Source organism: Oncorhynchus masou, chromosome 30 (genome assembly GCF_036934945.1).
Source record: "Oncorhynchus masou masou isolate Uvic2021 chromosome 30, UVic_Omas_1.1, whole genome shotgun sequence".
Lineage (NCBI taxonomy): Eukaryota > Metazoa > Chordata > Actinopteri > Salmoniformes > Salmonidae > Oncorhynchus > Oncorhynchus masou.
This window is the reverse complement of record NC_088241.1, coordinates 2,949,422-2,956,921: the sequence shown is the minus strand read 5'-3', so window position 1 is coordinate 2,956,921 and position 7,500 is coordinate 2,949,422. Positions and strand designations below refer to the sequence as shown.

Below are 7,500 nucleotides of genomic sequence, written 5' to 3'. Positions count from 1 at the left end.
ACCCTACTAGAATCTGAAGTCAAATGTCTACTGTTTGCTGATGATCTGGTGCTTCTGTCACCAACCAAGGAGGGCCTACAGCAGCACCTAGATATTCTGCACAGATTCTGTCAGACCTGGGCCCTGACAGTAAATCTCAGTAAGACCAAAATAATGGTGTTCCAAAAAAGGTCCAGTCGCCAGGACCACAAATACAAATTCCATCTAGACACTGTTGCCCTAGAGCACACAAAAAACTATACATACCTTGGCCTAAACATCAGCGCCACAGGTATCTTCCACAAAGCTGTGAACGATCTGAGAGACAAGGCAAGAAGGGCATTCTATGCCATCAAAAGGAATATAACTTTCAACACACCAATTGGGATCTGGCGAAAAATACTTGAATCAGTCATAGAACCCATTGCCCTTTATGGTTGTGAGGTCTGGGGTCCGCTCACCATCCAAGACTTCACAAAATGGGACACACCAAATTGAGGCTCTGCATGCAGAATTCTGCAAAAATATCCTCCGTGTACAACGTAGAACACCAAATAATGCATGCAGAGCAGAATTAGGCCTACAACCACCGAAAAGGAAACAATTCCCAAACCTTCCATAACAAAGCCATCATCTATAGAGAGATGAACCTGGAGAAGAGTCCCATAAGCAAGCTGGTACAGACTCAGTGAGCATAACCTTGCTATTGAGAAAGGCCACCGTAGGCAGACATGGCTCACTGCCCACAAAATGAGGTGGAAACTGAGCTGCACTTCCTAACCTACTGCCCAATGTATGATCATATTGGAGAGACATATTTCCCTCAGATCCACAAAGAATTTTTGTGACCTGTTGCCACAAGAAAAGGGCAACCAGTGAATAACAAACACCATTGTAAATACAATCCATGTTTATGCTTATTTATATATATATATATATATATATATATATATATATATATATATATATATAGAGAGAGAGAGAGAGAGAGAGAGAGACATTTTAGAGAGAGAGAAATAAAGAAAGAGAAAGGGAAAAAGAGAAAGAGAGAGTGAGAGAGAAAGAGAGAGAGAGAAAGAGAGTGAGTGAGAGAGAGAGAAAGAGAGGGAGAGAGAGAGCGAGAGAGAGAGGGGGAGAGGGAGAGAGAGAGAGGGGGAGAGAGAGAGAGAGAGAGAGAGAGAGAGAGAGAGAGAGGGAGAGAGAGAGAGAGAGAGAGAGAGAGAGAGAGAGGGGAGAGAGAGAGAGAGAGAGGGGGAGAGTGAGAGAGAGAGCGAGAGAGAGGGAGAGAGAGAGAGAGAGAGAGAGAGAGAGAGAGAGAGGGGGAGAGAAAGAGAGAGAGAGAGAGAGAGAGAGAGAAAGAGAGAGACAAAACTCCACTACTCCTCTCTCACACGTACCTCTCACACACTCGTACGGTCCAGGCAGCGATGATCCACAGTGAGATGCTGAAGACCAGGAGAACAGTGCCTGGACAGATGGTCATCAGAGTCTTCATCACAAACCTTGTGTTAAAGTGCACCTGCAAAGTACACACACATGCACGCAAGCACACACGCAGATGTAACGCACACACGCACACATACACAGTGTTAAATGTCATCGATAATGTATGTAACGTATAGTTGAAGTCAGAAGTTTACGTACACCTTAGCCAAATACATTTCAACTCAGTTTTTCACAATTCCTGACATTTAGAATTCCCTGTGTTTGGTCAGTTAGAATCACCACTTTATTTTAAGAATGTGAAATGTCAGAATAATAGCAGAGAGAATGTGGTAGTTCAGCTTTTATTTCTTTCATCACATTCCCAGTGGGTCAGAAGTTTACATACAATAAATTAGTATTTAGTAGCATTGCCTTCAAATTGTTTAACTTGGGTCAAACGTTTCAGGTAGCTTTCCACAAGTTTCCCACAATAAGTTGGGTGAATTTTGTCCCATTCCTCCTGACAGAGCTGATGTAACTGAGTCAGGTTTGTAGGCCTCCTGTTATGTACTTGAGTGAAGACCCAAAAGCGGTTTTAACAGAAAACAGAGTTCTTTAATGAAAAAACAGGAATGGCATAAATCCTCTTCCGACGTTGTCAATGCACCTGCCAGGCCGACTCCGACAGGATAGGACAAGGTGGAAGTAAACGAGACGATAGCTTGCTTCTGGCATGAAAAACACAAAACAAGAATCTGACACTGAAAGTAGCAGGAACAGAGAAAGAAATAGAGACCTAATCAGAGGAGAAAGAGAGAACAGGTGGGAAAGGATGAATGAGCTAGTTAGGGGAGATGTAGAACAGCTGAAGAAGGGGAGACAGAGAAGGTAACCTAATAAGACCAGCAGAGAGAGACAGAGTGAAGAGAAAGGACAGGAACAGACATAATAAGACATGACAGTACCCCCCCCCACTCACCGAGCGCCTCCTGGCGCACTCGAGGAGGAAACCTGGCGGCAACGGAGGAAATCATCGATCAGCGAACGGTCCAGCACGTCCCGAGAGGGAACCCAACTCCTCTCCTCAGGACCGTACCCCTCCCAATCCACTAGGTACTGATGACCACGGCCCCGAGGGCGCATGTCCAAAATCTTACGAACCCTGTAGATAGGTGCGCCTCGACAAGGATGGGGGGAGGGACGAGCGCGGGCGCGAAGAACGGGCTTAACACAGGAGACATGGAAGACCGGGTGAACGCGACGAAGATAGCGCGGGAGAAGAAGTCGCACTGCGACAGGATTAATGACCTGAGAAATACGGAACGGACCAATGAACCGCGGGGCCAACTTGCGAGAAGCTGTCTTAAGGGGAAGGTTCTGAGTGGAGAGCCATACTCTCTGACCGCAACAATATCTAGGACTCTTGGTCCTACGCTTATTAGCGGCCCTCACAGTCTGCGCCCTATTACGGCAAAGTGCCGACCTGACCCCCTTCCAGGTGCGCTCTTAACGCTGGACAAAAGCCTGAGCGGAGGGGACGCAGGACTCGGCGAGCTGAGATGAGAACAGCGGAGGCTGGTACCCGAGGCTACTCTGAAAAGGAGATAGACCGGTAGCAGACGAAGGAAGCGAGTTGTGGGCGTACTCTGCCCAGGGGAGCTGTTCTGACCAAGACGCAGGGTTACGAAAAGAAAGACTGCGTAAAATGCGACCAACAGTCTGATTGGCCCGTTCGGCTTGACCGTTAGACTGGGGATGAAAGCCGGACGAGAGACTGACGGAAGCCCCAATCAAACGGCAAAACTCCCTCCAAAATTGAGACGTGAACTGCGGGCCTCTGTCTGAAACGACGTCTGACGGAAGGCCATGAATTCGGAAAACATTCTCGATAATGATCTGAGCCGTCTCCTTAGCAGAAGGGAGCTTAGCGAGAGGAATGAAATGAGCCGCCTTAGAGAATCTATCGACAACCGTAAGAATAACTGTCTTCCCCGCTGATGAAGGCAGTCCGGTGATAAAATCTAAAGCGATGTGAGACCACGGTCGAGAGGGAATGGGAAGCGGTCTGAGACGGCCGGCAGGAGGAGAGTTCCCAGATTTAGTCTGCGCGCAGACCGAACAAGCAGCGACAAATCGACGCGCGTCACGTTCCCGAGTGGGCCACCAGAAACGCTGGCGAATGGAAGCGAGCGTACCCCGAACGCCGGGGTGGCCGGCTAACTTGGCAGAGTGGGCCCACTGAAGAACGGCCGGACGAGTAGGAACGGGAACGAACAGAAGGTTCCTAGGACAAGCTCGCGGCGACGGAGTGTGAGCGAGTGCTTGCTTTACCTGCCTCTCAATTCCCCAGACAGTCAACCCGACAACACGCCCCTCAGGGAGAATCCCTCGGGGTCGGTGGAGACCTCAGAAGAACTGAAGAGACGAGATAAAGCATCAGGTTTGGTGTTTTTTGAGCCCGGACGATAAGAAATAACAAACTCGAAACGAGCGAAAAACAGAGCCCAACGAGCCTGACGCGCATTAAGTCGTTTGGCTGAACGGATGTACTCAAGGTTCCTATGGTCAGTCCAAACGACAAAAGGAACGGTCGCCCCCTCCAACCACTGTCGCCATTCGCCTAGGGCTAAGCGGATGGCGAGCAGTTCGCGATTACCAACATCATAGTTACGTTCTGACGGCGATAAGCGATGAGAGAAAAACGCGCAAGGATGGACCTTGCCGTCAGAGAGAGCGCTGAGAAAGAATGGCTCCCACGCCCACCTCTGACGCGTCAACCTCAACAACAAACTGTCTAGAGATGTCAGGTGTAACAAGAATAGGTGCGGATGTAAAACGATTCTTAAGAAGATCAAAAGCTCCCTGGGCGGAAACGGACCACTTAAAGCACGTCTTAACAGAAGTAAGGGCTGTGAGGGAGCTGCCACCTGACCGAAATTACGGATGAAACGACGATAGAAATTCGCGAAGCCCAGAAAGCGCTGCAGCTCGACGCGTGACTTAGGAACGGGCCAATCAATGACAGCCTGGACCTTAGCGGGATCCATCTTAATGCCCTCAGCGGAAATAACGGAACCGAGAAAAGGGACAGAGGCGGCATGAAAAGTGCACTTCTCAGCCTTCACATAAAGACAGTTCTCCAAAAGGCGCTGGAGGACGCGTCGCACGTGCTGAACATGAATCGGGAGAGACGTTGAAAAAATCAGGATATCGTCCATGTAAACGAAAACAAAAATGTTCAGCATGTCTCTCAGGACGTCGTTAACTAGTGCCTGAAAGACAGCTGGAGCGTTAACGAGGCCGAAAGGAAGAACCCGGTATTCAAAGTGCCCTAACGGAGTGTTAAACGCCGTCTTCCACTCGTCCCCCTCCCTGATGCGCACGAGATGGTAGGCGTTACAAAGGTCCAATTTGGTGAAAAACCTGGCTCCCTGCAGGATCTCGAAGGCTGAAGACATAAGAGGAAGCGGATAACGATTCTTAACTGTTATGTCATTCAGCCTCGATAATCCACGCATGGGCGCAGGGACCCGTCCTTCTTCTGAACAAAAAAAAACCCCGCTCCGGCGGGAGAGGAGGAGGAGACTATGGTACCGGCGTCGAGCGAAACAGACAAATAATCCTCGAGAGCCTTACGTTCGGGAGCCGACAGAGAGTATAATCTACCCCGGGGGAGTAGTTCCCGGAAGGAGATCAATACTACAGTCATACGACCGGTGTGGAGGGAGAGAAGTGGCCTTGGAATGACTGAACACCGTGCGCAGATCGTGATACTCCTCCGGCACCCCTGTCAAATCGCCAGGCTCCTCCTGTGAAGAAGAGACAGAGGAAACAGGAGGGATAGCAGACATTAAACAGGTCACATGACAAGAAACATTCCAGGATAGGATAGTATTACTAGACCAATTAATAGAAGGGTTATGGCGCACTAGCCAGGGATGACCCAAAACAACAGGTGTAAAAGGTGAACGAAAAATTAAAAAAGAAATGGTTTCGCTATGATTACCAGAGACAGTGAGGGTTAAAGGCAGCGTCTCACGCTGAATCTTGGGGAGAGAACTACCATCTAAAGCGAACAAGGCCGTGGGCTCCCTAACTGTCTGAGAGGAATGTCATGTTCCCGAGCCCAGGTCTCGTCCATAAAACAGCCCTCCGCCCCAGAGTCTATCAAGGCACTGCAGGAAGCAGATGAACCGGGCCAGCGGAGATGGACCGGAAAGGTAGTGCATGATCTTGAAGGAGAGACCTGAGTAGTTGCGCTCACCAGTAGCCCTCCTCTTACTGATGAGCTCTGGCTTTTACTGGGCATGAGGTGACAAAATGACCAGCGGAGCCGCAGTAGAGACAGAGGCGATTGGTGATTCTCCGTTCCTTCTCCTTGGCCGAGATGCGGATACCCCCAGCTGCATAGGCTCAGCATCCGAGCCGGCGGAGGAGGGTGGCAGTGATGCGGCAGGTGGCAGTGATGTGGAGAGGGAGCAACGGAGAACGCGAACTCCTTTCCACGAGCTCGGCGACGAAGATCAAACCGTCGCTCTATGCGAATAGCGAGAGCTATTAAGGAGTCCAGACTGGAAGGAACCTCCCGGGAGAGGATCTCATCCTTAACCTCGACGAGGAGACCCTCCAGAAAACGAGCGAGCAAAGCCGGCTCGTTCCAGTCACTAGAGGCAGCGAGAGTGCGAAACTCAATAGAATAATCCGTTATGGATCGATTCCCCTGACATAGGGAAGACAGGGCCCTGGAAGCCTCCTCCCCAAAAACAGAACGGTCAAAAACCCGTATCATCTCCTCCTTAAAGTCCTGATACTGGTTAATACACTCAGCCCTCGCCTCCCAGATTGCCGTGCCCCACTCACGCGCCCGTCCGGTAAGGAGAGAAATGACGTAGGCGATGCGGGCTGCGCTCCTGGAGTAAGTGTTGGGCTGGAGAGAGAACACCACATCACACTGAGTGAGGAATGAGCGGCACTCAGTGGGCTCCCCAGAGTAACACGGCGGGTTGTTGATCCTGGGCTCCGGAGACTCGGAAACCCTGGAAGTGGGCGGTGGATCGAGGTGGAGTTGGTGAACCTGTCTTGTGAGGTCGGAGACTTGGACGGCCAGGGTCTCAACAGCATGTCGAGCAGCAGACAATTCCTCCTCGTGTCTGCCTAGCATCGCTCCCTGGATCTCGACGGCGGAGTGAAAAGGGTCCGGAGCCGCTGGGTCCATTCTTGGTCAGATTCTTCTGTTATGTACTTGAGTGAAGACCCAAAAGCGGTTTTAACAGAAAACAGAGTTCTTTAATGAAAAAACAGGAATGGCATAAATCCTCTTCCGACGTTGTCAATGCACCTGCCAGGCCGACTCCGACAGGATAGGACAAGGTGGAAGTAAACGAGACGATAGCTTGCTTCTGGCATGAAAAACACAAAACAAGAATCTGACACTGAAAGTAGCAGGAACAGAGAAAGAAATAGAGACCTAATCAGAGGAGAAAGAGAGAACAGGTGGGAAAGGATGAATGAGCTAGTTAGGGGAGATGTAGAACAGCTGAAGAAGGGGAGACAGAGAAGGTAACCTAATAAGACCAGCAGAGAGAGACAGAGTGAAGAGAAAGGACAGGAACAGACATAATAAGACATGACACCTCCTTGCGCGCACATGCTTTTACAGTTCTGCCCACAAATTGTCTATGGGATTGAGGTCAGGGCTTTGTGATGACCACTCCGATACCTTGGCTTTGTTGTCCTTAAGCCATTTTGCCACAACTCTGGAAGTATGTTTGGGGTCATTGTCCATTTGGAAGACCCATTTGAGACCAAGCTTTAACTTCTTGACTGATGTCTTGAGATGTTGCTTCAATATATCCACATCTTTTTCTTCCCTCATGATGCCATCAATTTTGTGAAGTACATCAGCCCCTCCTTCAGCAAAGCACCCCCACAACATGACGCTGCCACCCCCGTGCTTCACGGTTGGGATGGTGTTCTCCGGCTTGCAAGCCTCCCCCTTCTTCCTCCAAACATAAAGATGGTCATTATGGCCAAACAGTTCTGTTTTATTTCATCAGAACAGAGGGCATTTCTCCAAAAGTTCCTTTGCTGTTGTTC

The 7,500-nt window shown here is 49.8% G+C and overlaps 1 pseudogene; it reads right to left on the bottom strand.

The window, feature by feature from the left end:
- The window catches only part of LOC135521799 (small conductance calcium-activated potassium channel protein 2-like), a 155,251-nt pseudogene that overhangs the window by 55,336 nt on the left and 92,415 nt on the right, over nucleotides 1-7,500 (bottom strand).